General features: G+C 48.0%; 1 protein-coding gene and 1 non-coding gene across 10 annotated transcripts in view; one reads left to right on the top strand and one right to left on the bottom strand.

Moving 5' to 3' along the window:
- Window positions 1–16,017, top strand: part of SIPA1L3 (signal induced proliferation associated 1 like 3) — a 236,956-nt gene that overhangs the window by 104,813 nt on the left and 116,126 nt on the right. The gene's annotated exons all lie outside the window — the stretch shown is intronic.
- Window positions 7,012–7,084, bottom strand: TRNAR-UCU (transfer RNA arginine (anticodon UCU)). Its single transcript has one exon. It is a non-coding gene; the product is annotated as a tRNA-Arg (tRNA).

The raw sequence follows: 16,017 nt of genomic DNA, 5'->3' as shown, positions 1-16,017 counted from the left end.
TGAGGGTGGGAACTGTTGCTTTACTGTGCCCTTCGGTGAGCTTCACGTTATAAAGCTGTGTTGTTTATATGCATGTCTGATTATCAAAGTAATACTTGCTTGTTGTTTAAAAAAAAGAAATCAGAGGACCCAGAGTCTGCCAAGATAATCACTTTTTCAAGCCTGGAGTGTTCCTTCCAGATTTAAAAAATATATATTTGCACTAAAAAAAAAGAATACTGTGTGTATCCCAAGACAAGATGATTCCCCATCTTTCCAAAGAGAAAATTTTTTTTTACGTTTTGGGGTCTGCTTGAAATGTTTAGGGATATTGATGACATAATCAGCTGCCTGTCTGTATTTTTCAATTTATTAATTTTGTGACACATTTAGAATCATGACATCAAAAATGTTGAATTCAAAATGTGGCTTAGATCCTCTCACATCATAAAATGTTACACTCTTCACATAAGGCCTCCTTATCATCATTAGAGCCCCTTTTCTGAGTCATCTACCCATATTTCCAGAATACATCATTTCCACCTCCATCTGAAGTGCTTGTGATGTGGTACTTCTTGAATCTGTGTATTAAGTTGTTGCTGGAAACTGTATCCCAAGCAGTCATATATCATTAGACAACTTTTTAAAATTCCCCTTTTAGTTGTATATTGGTGATCTCTAAAGTGTAGCCAATAACTTTTACTATGTTACATTAAGGGAAAAAGACACTTTTTTTTTTTTTAAGACAGTTACTGAAAATGAATAAATGAAAAAATGGGAACATTTAAAAGCAGTTACATAAGCACTCATTTTTGAGTCAATCAGACTAATGATTCCGATATGAATAATAAATGACAGTTTAGGAAAATTCAGTTTCATCCCACACAGCAGCACTTTGCCTCAAGATAGTTTTCAGTCTTACTTTCCACAGCCTTTTTTCAGTTTTCAAAATTCTAGTTAATTAAATGAATGTTGCTTACAATTATTTGTCCCTATCTTGCTCTCTATCTTTAAAGGGCCTCTTTAAGTGACTTATAACACTTGGAATCGTGAGGTCAAGCCCTCGGGAATAGTTCCTGAGTCTATTATAATATATGCCTCCTTTTTCATTGTTGCCAAAACTAGCATCACTGAAATCTTTAGATGCTAATGTGGCTTTTCCCAAATTGCACTTTGTTCATCAAGATAAAATAATATGAAAACTTTGAAACACAGCTCTTATTGCTGAGGGTCATTTTTCAGGGGGGAAATCTTGCTTTATATTTGGATAGGTCTTGTATTCAAACTAAATTAAGTAGGTTAAACACATACAGTTAGCTCAGTGGTATTTGATCTTCCTGCCATGAGCAGTAACTTCTTGGAAAGCCTGAGTTCTCTCACTTGCCCAGCTTAATCTCATTCATTTATTCATTCATTCAGTATTGATTAATTTCCTGTCAGCTACCCTAAGAACCAGTAAAGAGGACGGTAGTACAAAAGGCCCGTGTTGGAATCCCAGCCTTCCACTTCTACCTGTGCAAGTGTGGCCAAGGCACTTAACCTTCCCATGCCTCAGTTTCCCCATCTATAAACGAGAGGTGGTAACACTGCCTGCCTCGCAAAGTGGTTGTGGGGATTCAGGGGTTTAATACAGATCCACAATCCCAGGTGGAATGCTACCCCAATAGACAGATTATCATCACTGCAGAAATGTTGATGTGACGGATGCTTCCCTAGACCCTGCTGGGTATAAGCTCTCCATTGCTTTTCTAAAATCAAATCATCCAGAATCCCAGAACTCATTTGGCCTAAGAGGTTTGGAAAGGGCAAGCTGTATATATAAAACACTTAGCAGGGCTTCCCTGGTGGCGCAGTGGTTGAGAGTCCGCCTGCCGATGCAGGGGACGCGGGTTCGTGCCCCGGTCCGGGAAGATCCCACATGCCGCGGAGCGGCTGGGCCCGTGAGCCATGGCCGCTGAGCCTGCGCGTCCGGAGCTTGTGCTCCGCAACGGGAGAGGCCACAGCAGTGAGAGGCCCGCGTACCACAAAAAACAAAACAAAACAAAAAAAACACTTAGCATAGTGCCTGGCACATAATAAGTTCTGTGTAAATGGTAACCATTTGTTATTGTTATTATTATTTAAAGTACCTGCCTCACCATCCTTAATCATCATCATGGAAATGCAGGTGCTAACCACAATGACATGCCATTACACACCCACCTCAGTAGGTGAAATAAAGACAGCATGGGAGGAGATGAGGTCAGAGAGTTACACGTGAGGCCTTATAGGGACGAGGCTTTTTCCTGAATGTATAGTGGGACGGTTCCGAGCAGTGGAGGGATATGTTCTGACCCAAGTTAGCAGAGTCCCTCTGGTTGTGTGTGGGACCAGGGGAGGGAGCCAGGAAATCAGGGAGGGAGCTCCTGCTACAGTTCATGGTCCAGGCTGGCGGGGGTGGGAGGTGCAGCAGGGCGAAGCGGGCAGATCCTAACCATGATTTGAAGCTGGAGCCAATACTAACTATGAATGGACTGAATGTGGGGTTGAGAGAAGGAGGATGGCACTGAGGTTTTGGCCTGAGCACCAGGTGATTAGTGAAGGCGTTGAGTTGAGAGCCAGCAGAGTGGAGATTTGCGAGGAGAAGGTGAAGATGGTGGGAGAATCAAGGATAGAGCTGATGGGAGTGGATTCAAGAGAAACACAGCTTTGCTTTTTTTTTTTTTTTTTTTTTGAGCAGTTTTAAAAGGTGTACAGAAGATTGATCATGAAATACAGAGAGTTCCCACGAATTCCCTCTCTGCCCACTCTAAATAAAAGTTTCCCCTTTTATTTACATTCGTATTAGTGTGGTACATTGTTTTAAGAACTGATGAACCAATACTGATACATCGTTGTTAACTAAAGTACATAGTTTACGGTTAGGGTTCATGCTTTGTGTTCTACATACTATGGGTTTTGACGTGTGTGACATGTGTCCACTGTTACAGCATCATACAGGGTAGCTTCACAGCCCTGCCTATTTGTTTGCACCCTTCCACCCTCTGCCCCCCCTCCACACACACACACACAAAACCACTGGTCTGTTTACTGCAGAACAACAGGACTTTGTATCCATCTCCCTGGCAGACACCAGCCTGTGAACGTGTAGTCAGTCATCGCCCCCCCCACCCCCGCCGTGTGTTTTGTTTGTTGCTGTGTCTCTAGTGCTTTGGCCACACCTGGCACACAGTAGCTGCACAATAAAAATATGCTCAGTTAGTATCTTGTTGGATTGGGGAGGGATTAGAACCAGAAGGAGCCCTTGGAATCAGAGGCTATCGTGCCAGAGTGTGAGTGACAGTCGTGTGTTCCGTGGACCTGGGCTTCCCAGTGGGCTCCCCTCCACACACCGTGGGTATTAGGGGGAGGGAATAATTGAAAGTGTAACCCAGACATCCGTGTGCCCTCTCCCAAACTAACCATTTGCTGAGTGCCTGGCCCCGTGACCAGGACTGATACGGCTTCCCCATCTGTAAATTAGGATAATCAGAGTATTGACCTCATAGAGCTATTGTAAGGGGTCTGTGAGACAATGCTGTAAGACACCTGTAGGTGTTCCATAAACGTGATGAGCTATTAGTCTGACTTCATGGCATTCCCCATCTACTGGGGGGAGATAGATATCAAATAATCACTCAAATAACCACATAATTTAACTGGTAATTAAACTCTAAAAGAAAAGCCCAGAATGCCTTTGAAAGAGAGTAACAGGGCTGGAGGTGGGGTCTTATTCAAGGCTGGAGTGGAGTTGGGAGTGTCTGAGAAGAAGTGACCTGTAAGCCTAGACTTGAAGGATAAGTGGGAACTTGCCCAGGGGCAGGCTGGAGGCTGGTGTTTGGGGGCAGGAAGAAGAGCCTGTACAAGGGCCCTGAGATGTGCTGGAGGAACAGAGGCTGGTGTGGCCTGAGCAGAGGGATGGGGGGACAGGTTAGCAGCCTGGGTCATACTGGGCCTGGCGAACCATCCGTAATGATTTGGACCTCTTCCCATGGCCCCGAGACCCATGATGCTGGTTTGGTTTGCTTTAGCTTTTTAGCTCCTGTGTGCACTTTCAAGGCCTGGTGTCCTGACTCCCTCCTCCCCCAGAACAGTTTGTACCAACTGCTGCAAGCCAGGGTCAGGGTCAGAGACTCCAGCCCTCCCCTGTCACCTTGAAGTGCTGTGCTGCCTTCTGGCCCTCAGTCTGCAGTCTGCATAAGGAGAAGGTGCCCTGGTTCCAGACTCATCAATCCTTAGGAAAGAAGCAGCTTGCTGATCCATCCCGGCCACTGGGAGGCCCGCAAAACAGGTCACTGCAGCATCGCCTCTTCCTCAGAAAGGCTCGGGGCCTCGCTGATTCATGATCCCATCCTCTCAGAGAAGGAACCCCAGCCTGCCCCCCTCAACAATGGCCTTGTTTCCTCCTGGGCCTGGAGCTGCCAATAGCTCCACCTCCACCCATTTCCCTATTTCTTTTGTAAGATGCCAACCAATATGCTTCTGTCAGTTCTCTCTTGTGGGCCAGGCCCTGGAGAGAGGTGGGACGGGGTGGAGAGGAGAGTTTCCAGGTTACCTTTGTCTCCTCAGCTCTGCACAGGAAATGGCTGTTTTGTGGGCCAAGAGTTTGGGGAGGCCCTGTGCCCCAGGCCCTCAGCAAGGGCTCAGATGAGTCCTCCAGCCTGGGAATGGTGTCAGATTCCCAGGGTATATGGAGAGGCCCAGGTACCCTGAGCAGTTCCTCTGATCCTGTCCTGGCATCTCCTCTGCTGGAGTGGCCTCTGCCAGTTGCTGGGTAAGTGGAGGGCCTTGCTGTCCCTTCTTCTGTCGTGTCCATGGCCGCCCATTCCCAGAGCTCCCAGAGCGGGGCTCTGACCCTTGCAGGGCGGGGGTGAGGGGTCTTCCTTCTGAGCACTTGGGTGCATCCTGTCTCGGGGAACCCACAAAACTTTTAAGTGTGGCTTCTCAGCAATGCGGTAGTTCAGAGGCTCTTACAGAGACTTTTGAACTGATGGAGTCCACATCCAGACCTGAGTGGCTGGCCCCGTGGCACTCAGGATCTTGTTCAGTCCTCCCAACAACCCTAGGAGGTAGGTATTCATAGGAACCAGATGAGGAAACCAGGGCACAGATAGGTCAGGTCACTTGCCTAAGCCCCACAGCTGGGAAGTGGTGGAGTCAGGATTTGAACCCAGGCTGTGTGGCTTCATAATCACTGTGCTGTGCCGCCTGCCTGCCCACTCTCCTTATCACATCACTGTTTATTTTCTTCTTAGCACTTACTCAGTTTGTTGACTTGTGTTCTGCCTATCTACACCCTTTAGGGTGTAAGCTCCTATTTGATAATGTGAATTATGTGTCTTGTTTGGTGGTATAAACCCAACATCTAGTACCTGGCACACAGGAGCTGCTCAATAATATCTGTCGAATGAATGATCCAGAGTTGCCAGTGACAAGGATGTGGAGGAACTGGGTCTCTCATACTTTGCTGGTGGGAATGTCAAGTGGTACAGCCGCTCTGGAAAACAGATTGGCACTTTCTTAAAAACTAAGTGTGCAACTGTCATATGACCCAGCCATTGCACTCTTTTTTTTTTTTTTTAATTCATCTATTTTTGGCTGCGTTGGGTCTTCATTGCTACACGCGGGCTTTCTCTAGTTGAGGTGAGAGGGGGCTACTCTTCGTTGTGGTGCGTGGGCTTCTCATTGCGGTGGCTTCTCTTGTTGCGGAGAACGGGCTTCAGTAGTTGTGGCACGTGGGCTCAGTAGTTGCGGCTTGCCGGCTCTAGAGCGCAGGCTCAGTAGTTGTGGTGCACAGGCTTAGTTGCTCTGAAGCATGTGGGATCTCCCCAGACCAGGGCTCGAACCCGTGTCCCCTGCATTGACAGGCGGACTCTCAACCACTGCACCACCAGGGAAGCCCCTATACAACATTTTTAAATGGCCAGATCATACAAATGGAGAACATATTGGTGGTTGTCAGGGGTTAGGGATAGAGGGTTATGAAGGAGTGAGTGTGATTATAAAAGGTAACATGAGGGATCTATCTTTGTGATAATGAAACTGCTCATATCTTGGTTGTGATAGTGGATACATAGACATACACAGGTGATGAAGTGGTATAGAACAGAAGACACACACACAAATGAATACAGGAAATCTGAATACAGTCTGTAGATTGTTTCAATGTCCATTTCCTGGTTATGATATTGTACTTCATTTTTGCAGAAAGTTACCATTTGCCAAACTGGGCAAAGTGTATATAGTATCTCTCTGTATCATATCTTACAAGTGTACGTGAGTTTACAATTACCTCAGTAAAAATGGATATTAAAAAAATTTGCCAGTGAGATGGGAAGAGAGAGAAAGGGGGATCTGGATCTGTCTGCAGAGGTGAGGGAGATGGGCAGGGCAGGGCAGAGCATAGGGCCTGTAGGCCAAGGGAGGGGTTGAGGGTTTACCCTGAGGTCAGCCCCCAGAAGGGTTTCAGGCAGGAGAGGGACCTGGTCAGATCTGCATTTTTAAGTGATAACTGTGGCTGCCACACTGAGAGATTGGGGTCAGGGAAACTGGAGGACAGAGCCTACAGCAAGTGGGCCTGAATGCAGATGAAAGCGAACTGGCGAGAGAGCCTTGTAGGTCTTCAACAGACCAGTCTGTGAAGAAGAGGGTCAGGAATGACTCCTGGAACAAGGTGCTCAGTTAATGTGTGTGGTTGGCAGCCTCTACATCTTGTTTGGGGTGTGAGTTACACAGGTGTAGACATGTGTCAAAATTCATCAAACAGGTACATGTTACTGTATGTAATTATACTTTATTAGACAGATACCATGAGATCATAATGATAATAAAATAGCTCACATTTCTTAAAGCTTTTACTCTGTGCCAGGCTCCATGCTAAGCACTTTGCACGTGTTAGTTCATTTTATCCGTACAACAGTTCTGTGAGATGGGTACTTCTGTTCTTATTTTATTTTTTATATTTTTATTAAAATTTTTTTTTTCTTTTTGGCCGCACTGCACGGCATGCAGAACTTCCCCAACCAGGGATCGAACTTGTGCCCCCTGCAGTAGAAGTGCAGAGTCTTAACCACTGGACCACCAGGGAAGTCCCTGTTCTTGATTTATAGATGAGGCAGCTCAAATGAAATCACTTGTCAAGGGTCACAATGGCAGAGAGGCCGTTGGCACCAGGGCAGGCCAGCTCCAGAGGGCAGGTCTCCTTGACTCCCCTTTCATCTCATTTGGGTCTTTCCCTTGATTCCGATGCGGTAGTGAGGCACCGCAGCTGGTGGGGTCTCCTCGCTGAAGTCCCCAGGCCGTGTGCCATGTCAGAGTCTAGCTGTGCTCAGATATCAGGGTACCTACATCCAGACGTCGTCCAGCCTTTGATTCAGGAACAGAGTCGCTGCAGGAGAGCCAGGCTGGGCTTCTTGTCCTGTCTCTCATCCTCAGCTCCAGCCAGCTGGGGATTAACCCCCTGCCGTTTTCAGGAGAAATAGAACATAGGAAACTGGCTGCAACTGGGTTCTTGTGAAGAATGAAGGAAACGAAGTAACCCACTGCGGAAGGTTTCCGGACCCCCTGTGTGCCAGGGACAGCGCCACTGCCTGTTTCTGTGGCATCGCATGTGTGGTGCTGACCCAACAGGCAGGGGACATGCACCTGGAGACTTGTAAATGTTCTCTGTACGTAGGGATTCAGCATCCCTTCCCGTTGGTGTCTCAGATGCCCCATTTCCCTCTTGCAGGGATTTTCCCCGTTTAACAGTCGAAAAATGGCTGCCTAGTTTGTGGGTCTCGGTTAGGATGCTTTTAGTTGCAAGTAACAAAAACACTGACATCATCTGGCCAACGGTAAAGACATTTAATATGTCTTGGGAGTCTAGAAGTGAGTGGGAGGCAGGCGAGGTAGGGTCAGCAGCTCAAATGTCTGCCATCAAGGTTCTCAGTGTTAGCTTCATCCTAGAGCTTTCTCTCTCTCTTGCTCTCGCTCTCTCTCGCTCTCTCTCTCTTGCTCTCGCTCTCTCTCTCTCTCGCTCTCTCGCTCTCTCTCTCTCTCTCTATATATATATATGTGTGCCTCTTGGCCCCAAGATGGCTGCCAGTGACAGGGCCACCTGCTTTCTTGTCCACAGACATCAGGAGAGAGAGAAAAAAAAAAAGAGCCCAGTCCCTCATGGGTTATAAATACTTCCCTTTAGTCTAGGATTGGTCCAGCTGAGGTCATGTGTTCTCCTTACCAGGCCAGTCAGCTCCGCAGAGGAATGCCATGTCCTGATTGCCTTTGACCAGTTGGGGTCCATCTTCCAGGGGAAGAGGGGAGTGGGTATTGAGTAGATAACCAGATGCCTGCCACAGCTGAGAAAGGCCTCCAGACTCGGTCCCTGACCAAGGCAAAGTTAACAAATTGTGTCAGGCCCAACAGACCTTGGCATTTGAGAGCAAAGATTTTCTTTTGAAGAAGTGTAGTGATTTGTGTCCAGTTTCTGCCTTCTGCCTCTTCTTCCGCCCTCACGTAACCCCAGAAATTGGAGGGCAAGTCAAGTCCTGCTCCCACAGACTACTTGTCTGTTGGTGGAAACGATGTGTGTGTTGCCTCCCGTGTCACTGGGTAAACTTTTGTTGTTATTTTTTCCTTCTTCATCCTCTAGCCCTCCTTCCATCCCCTCCCCCACTCTGGGGTGATTGTGGTGTGTCTGTAGCTAGGTACATATCCTTGCAAAATATATATTGAGGTTTGAGGAAAGCATCTGCTTCCAGAAATGGTTTTGGGCTCCATATCTAATTCTTTCTTTTTCTTCCGGTTTTCACCAAATGCCGTGTTTTTGAGATCTCGTTGCTCTGTGGGCTCCAGTGCTTTACGTCTGCCTGCTGAACAGTCATATGTGACGTGCATCCACCACCCTCACGTTTCTAGTCCCCTGGTGTTCAAGTCACCCCCAGCTCCACACCACCACGGCCAGTACTTCAGTGAGCACCCACATACCTGTGTCCTTCTGAACCCCTGGGGTTTATGTCCAGGGGTCCCATTGTGGCTGGAGACAGGCATTCTCTCTTCCCCCAGGGATAGCCAGGGTTGCTCTCCGTGCTGCTGCTCTGGCCCACGCTCTCCCCGGCGGGCAGGAGGGTCCAGCCTTCCCATTGGCTCCTCACCACTTGCTGTCATCATCCTGCTTCCTAATCTGCGTCACCCCAATAAAGTGGGGTCTCGGGTTTTAATGCTCTGATTACTAGTCTGGCTGAATGCATCTTCGTGCCTCTTCCTGCACCTCTTACCCTGAGTCAGGCTTCCCTTTCTGTGAGTGGCCCCTTCAGAGCTGAGGCGAGGCAGGAGGGCATGGTCATGAGGGGCAAATTCTGGAGCCAGATGGCCTAGGTTCGAATCCTGACCCTGCCATTTAACCCAGCGAGTGAATTAACCTCTCTGAGCCTCAGAATTTCCTTAAATAGAAAACAGGAATGGTAATAGGATCTATATCCTAAAATATTTTGAGGACTTAACAAGATAATATATATAAAGCACTTAGGACAGGGACTTCCCTGGTGGCGCAGTGGTTAAGAATCCGCCTGCCAGTGCAGGGGACACGGGTTCGATCCCTGGTCCAGGAAGATCCCACATGCCGCCGAGCAACTAAGCCCATGTGCCGCAACTACCGAGCCCACCTGCCACAACTCCTGAAGCCCACGTGCCTAGAGGCCATGCTCTGCAACAAGAGAAGCCACTGCAGTGAGAAGCCTGCGCAACGCAACGAAGAATCGTCCCCGCTCGCCGCAACTAGAGAAAGCCCACGTGCAGCAACGGAGACCCAATGCAGCCAAAAAGTTTTTAAAAAGCACTTAGGACAGTATCTGGCATACATATGATATGAAAATATCAGCAATTATTATTATCACTATCATCATCATTATTGGGTGTTTAAACGTTTCTAGGGAATTCTCTGGCAGCGCAGTGGTTAGGACACGGGCTTTCACTGCCATGGATCCAGGTTCTATCCCTAGTCAGGGAGCTAAGATCCCACAAGCTGCATGGTGTGGCCAAAAAAAAAAAAAAAAGGTTTCTAAAGATTCAAATATTTTATCCTCTCTTCTTCTCATTCACATCAGAATGTCTGCCTGTGCAGGCACTTCTGGCTTCTCTGTGGTGCCTCCCTAGGAACCATGAGAGACAGTGAAACTTGTAAAAGACAAATCAGGTCTAGATATACTCCTTTCTCCCACATTTGAGTTGGGTGGTATATGTTCATTTCCATGTAACTGGTTTTTAATTTTTAAAACTATGATATATTTTAAGAAATTATAAAGCATTATAAAAGCCTATGAAGTAAAAATCCGAAGTCTCACTCCTCCTTTCCCTGTACCCCACCCCCAGTCTCACTTTCTGGAGGTAAAACAACCATGGTAAAGGGTTTGCTGTGTCAGCCATGTTGTTAAGGGTATGGGCTCTGGAGCCCTGCCGGCCTGGGCTCAAATCCTGGTTCCAGCACCGACTGGCTGTGTGACCTAGTTATATTAGTTTGCTATTGCTGCCATAACAAAAAAAACACAGACTGGGTGGTTTAAACAACAGTTTTTTTTTCCAGTTCTGGAGGCTAGAAGTCCAGGATCGAGGTGCCAGCAGAGTTGGTTTCCTCCAAGGCCTCTCTCCTCGGCTTGCTGGTAGCCGCCCTGTTGCTGTCTCTCCACATGGTCGTGTCTCTGTGTGTGTAATTACCTCTTTGGCTTTATGTCCAAATACAGTCACATTCTGAGGTACTGGGGGTTAGGACTTCAACATGTATCTTTGACAATTCTGTGCCTCAGTTTCCTTATCTGTAAAATGGAGACAGTAATTGGATCTACCTTATAGGGTTTTCTGAACATGATATGTAACATACATGTATATATATATATACACATATTTATGTATATATATATATATACACACACACCACACACACATATAAAGTGCTGGTACATGGGAAATGCTAGATTCATATTTGTAGATATTATTATTATTACTATTTATCAGACTTTTTCCTCCAGATGTCACATACTTTTATATATATGTATGTATGTATGTGTGTGTATATGTGATAATACTGTTTCTCCACGGCTTGGTTTGTCCCTTATCAATGTCTCTTGGGCATTTTACCCTATCAGCATGTTAGATGTGCCCTCATTCTTTTTAGTGGCTTCCTGGGGTTGTATTATATGGATTTATCAAAATGCATTTAATCAGTTCTTTAGTGAGGGGCTTTCAGGTTGCCTTCATTTTGTTCTGTCTCAAGCAGCTGGGGGGCCTTGTCCAGGCAGCTTTGGGTTCTTGGGCCAGCATTTCTCTTGGTTTTGGAATCACTGGATCCACAGACGTGCATGGTTTTAATCTAATTGACAAATTACCTTCAAAAAAGGTTCTGCCAGTTTGTACCCCCAACAACAGAATAGGGACCGGTTTTCCCTTACGTGTTGGGTTTTGTTTTTTTTTAAATAACTTTATTTTATTTATTTTTGGCTGCGTTGGGTCTTCGTTGCTGTGCGCGGGTTTTCTCTAGTTGCGGCGAGTGGGGGCTACTCTTCATTGCGGTGGGCGGGCTTCTCATTGCAGTGTCTTCTCTTGTTGCGGAGCACGGGCTCTAGGTGCGCGGGCTTCAGTAGTTGTGGCATACGAGCTCAGTAGTTGTGGCTCGCGGGCTCTAGAGCACAGGCTCAGTAGTTGTGGCGCATGGGCTTAGTTGCTCCCCGGCATGTGGGATCTTCCCGGGCCAGGGCTCGAACCCGTGTCCCCTGCATTGGCAGGTGGATTCTTAACCACTACACCACCAGGGAAGCCCGTACGTGTTGGTTTTGATTAGTGGAAAATTTCAAACATATACAGCGATAGTAAGAAGAGTGTACAGAGCCTGTCTCCAAATCCCACAGTTTTCCTCACACAATCAATCTCGCTTCATCCATCCCCCTGTCTCTGGATTATTTTGAAGCAAATCTCAAACATTGTATCATTTCATTTGGGGCATTTTAAACTCCACGCCCTTAACGCGCCTGTACATTATGGAAGAGAGGCGTTTCCATAAGATAATCCTTGCTTTGTGTGGTGCTCTTCACTTTCCAAGTATATCGTCTCCTTTCATTATCAGGTGCTCCTAAAATGTAGTCAAGGCAGGTGTATCTGTCAGGAAAACAAAATCCACTCTAGGTGTTTCAGGCAGAGGGAACTCAACATAGAGAATTTGGTTAAATTAGTGATGGAGGAGCAGAGAAGCCAAACAGGGGCAGAGGGGCAAGCAACCAGAGCTGGAGGGATGCAAGAGGGAGGGGTGATTACCAGCTCCCAGGGCTTTGAGGGGAGTGGGGAGGCACGTCCTACCCGAGATGCTGTCCAAGGTGGAGGGACAAGAGGGAGAACCATCCTGGCTTCTCGCCTCCTCCACCATCCAGGTTTCTGCCATTGACGCCCATTGGTGGAACCTAGCCAGAATTCTGGGAAATGTAGTTCCCTGTGATCCGGAGCAGGTCAGGCAATGGGTCAATCAGGGAAGTTTATCCCATTTTATTCATTTATTTATTTATTGACCGCGCCGTGTGGCATGCGGGATCTTAGTTTCCCGACCAGGGATCGAACCTGAGTCCCCTGGAGTGGTAGCGTGGAGTCTTAGCCACTGGACGACCAGGGAAGTCCCTGACCCCATTTTATAGACGAGAAAGCCAGAGGTCTAAATGACCTGGTCAGGGGCACGTCGCTTAGGGATAAGCACCATCTCAGACACTGTGGTCCCTTGGTTGCCAGGGAAGGCTGTGGCAGCTCTGTGGTCACTGCTGCCTGGGACAGGCCTCCCTTGGGAGGCTCCAGGCTGTCTGCCCATGGTTACGCGTTCTTCCTTTGCTGGAGGAATCCTCTCCAAGCTTCCCAATCCCACGCTCAGAGCAGACACTTGCTTTTGTTCCGGGTCAGAGGATCGTGTGCCCTGACATAAGGAGGGCCCTCCTGAGGACACTCTGTGCCCACAAGCAGAGCGGCTCCTCTTGATGGGAGAGTTATGGATGGTGTGGTGTTCTCAGGGAGCCCCTGCGTGAGGTGCCTGTGTCCTGGGCCAGGAGAGAGGCCAGAGGAGTGTCATACCACTGAGCAACGCCAGCGGACATTTAGCGGGCAGCTGCACACCCAGCTGGGCACTGGGCTTGTGGGAGGGGCAGGGTGTGCTGTGCGCGCTCCTGGAGCTGATGGTTCCCTGGAGGTGGGGAGCCTTGGGGGGCAGGGGTCGTGCCAGATCTGCAGACAAGGAAGTTAAACAGCAATGTGAGGGTTAAATACAAGTGTCACACAAGAGAGCCCCCAGTCAGAAATGATGAGGATCACTAACATCCACTGGGCCCTTCTTATAAAGCGGACCTGGTTTCAAGTACGTGACACTTCACATGGATTAACTTATTTAATTCGCATAATAATCCTATGAAGGAGGTATTACTAGTAGCCCCGTCTTAGGAGAAAGGCAGAGGATTAAGTAACTTGCCCAAGGTCACACATCTAGGAAGTGGTGTACCAGGAGTCCATATACCAGTAGTGGTGATAGCAGCTAACACTTCTTGGTGGTGACCTGTGCCAGGCACTGCCCTCAGAGCTTTATATATTAACTTGCTTAATCTTCACGTCAACCCCGTGAGAGAAGTACTTTTGTTATTTCCATTTTACAGATGAGATAACTGAGGCACAAAGAGGTTAAGTGACTTGCCCAAGGTCACATGGCAGAGCTGGGATTCAAACCCAGGCAGCCTGAGTTCACAATCTGTGCTCTTAACTGCCACACTGCACTAAGTCAAAGATAAAAATTAACGTTTGCTTGTAGGAAGCTTTATACTGTACTTTTTCAGATTTTATCTCATTAGAGCAGAGACAGATCAATGGTAGCCATTCGCCAGGCAAGGAAACTGAGAGGATAAAAGAGGCTGATAGAAGCTACCATGCACCCCTGGCATCACACCAGGTCCTGCGCTAAGTGCGCCACACGTATGGACATTGATGCTTCCTCCGGAAGGCTCACAGATGAGGAAACTAAAGCTCAGAGAGGTGAAGTGCCCTGTTTGGAGCTGGAAGGTAGTGTAGTTGGCAATCAGACCATAGTGCCTGGGCTCCCAACACAGTATACGCTCTCCAGAGACATCATTCAGGATCGTTCACCAAATGTTGCCTGTGTGCCCGCTGTGCCAGGCACTGTGCTGGTGCTGAGACACAACAGTGCACACCACTGGCACTGATCCCAGCCCTCAAGGAGCTCCCGTTCGAGTAATCAGATACAAGCAAGGCTATGTTCACCAGCCACCACCTGTTCTGATTGCCTGTTGCCTGTGCCATATGGGGTTCTAAATAATTTATATCTCAACCTGGTATATAAGTAACACAGACTCAACTCACAGTGGCTTATTCAGCCAGAAAGTCCAGAGAAAAGGCAGTTCTGGGATTGGTTCCACAGCTGCACATTGTCAGGGCCCCAAGTGCGTGCTCCTGAAATCATCTTGACCTTTCCTCATGGTTGCAAGATGGTGGCTGGGGCTCCAGGTAACACAGCCATGAGGCAGAAAGCAGGGAGCCAGCTAGGACCATGGTACTACTCTTTTATGAGGAAGCATTCGTGCCTTCTAGCAGACTTCTCAGCTGGAAAAGTGAGTGTCTGGTTTTCAGCCTCAACATTGGCAGGTTAGCAAAGAAGAAGGGGGTTGGAATGCGGGGAGACCGGTTGAGAGTGTTTGTTCTGGCTTAGGGGGAAAATAGTGAGCTTTGCCTTCCACTCAAGCCTGGCCCCGGGTGGCTCTCTTCATGCTGTGGACATTTGTACATTTATTCATAGAACGAGGGAAGAGAGCCTAGAGGTTAAGAGCGTGGACTCTGGAGTCAGTCTTCAGGATTTGAACCCAGCTTTGCCATTAACCAACAGTGTGACCTTGGGCAAGTTACCTCACTCTATGCCTCAATTTCCTCATGTATAAAGTAGGGTTGATAATAGTACCTCTCGCAAAGGATTGTTGCGCCGGGACTTCCCTGGTGGTCCAGTGGGTAAGACTCTGTGCTCCCAATGCCGGGGGCCCGGCTTCAATCCGTGGTCGGGGAGCTAGATCCCGCATGCATACCGCAACTAAGAGTCCGCATGCCACAACTAAGACCTGGCGCAGCCAAAATGAATTAAATAAATAAATAATTTTAAAAAAAGGAATTGTTGTGCTGATCAAATGAGCTCATACACATAAAGTGCTTAGAACAATGCCGGGCACATAATAGGCCCCATATAAACATTAGGCAGCGTGATTATTCATTCTCCTGTTCATTAGATGGACTTGAGCATGTCCTCAAGGTGCCAGCACTCCTGGGAGAGTCGATACAGACCCCAAGACCACAGGAACCGCTCTTGTGGGGGGGCTGATGCACGTACATACAGCACCCAACAGGCATGCCAGGCAGTCGGCCTTTCCAGACACCACATCAGGCAGCGGATGGGCCAGGCGGGGCCCCAGTAACTTTCCTGAGGGGCAGTGCCAGATGGGCTGGGGAAATCAGAGAAGGCCTCACCCAGGAGGCGGCTTGGGAACTGGCCTAAGGAAGAGGAAGGATTGGTGTACACAGCAGTTACTGCAAGCAGAATACAAGGCCAAGGCCAAGGCTGGGAGGTGAGGAGGCTGCTCCCGTTACAGAGCAGCTGGGAATTCGTGGGGAATGCTGTGGGTATTTGGCCTGTGAGTTATAGCTAGTTTGTGTAGAGAAATCATTTTTGTGTCCAAGTTTTAAAAAAGAATCCTCTAGAGATGATGAACCCTTTTGGTCACGAGGAGAGGTCTTTGGAAGAGGAGATCCACGTTATACCCCTGTGATGGTAATAATGGAACCAGTTATTGGGCACTAACTGGACACCCTGCCCTGTGCTTTCCGTTCATCCCTCATTGAACCCTCACAGCCTCCTGTGAAGCCAGTGGTGGCGTTCCCATTTTCCAGAAGAGTCACTCCATCTTGCCATGCATTCGGTCATTGCTCTTTTGGGGGGGGCGGGGTTTGAGCACCCGCCACCAGCCCAGCGCT

This window comes from Globicephala melas, chromosome 19 (genome assembly GCF_963455315.2).
Source record: "Globicephala melas chromosome 19, mGloMel1.2, whole genome shotgun sequence".
Taxonomy (NCBI): domain Eukaryota; kingdom Metazoa; phylum Chordata; class Mammalia; order Artiodactyla; family Delphinidae; genus Globicephala; species Globicephala melas.
This window is presented reverse-complemented; position numbering and strand designations above follow the sequence as displayed.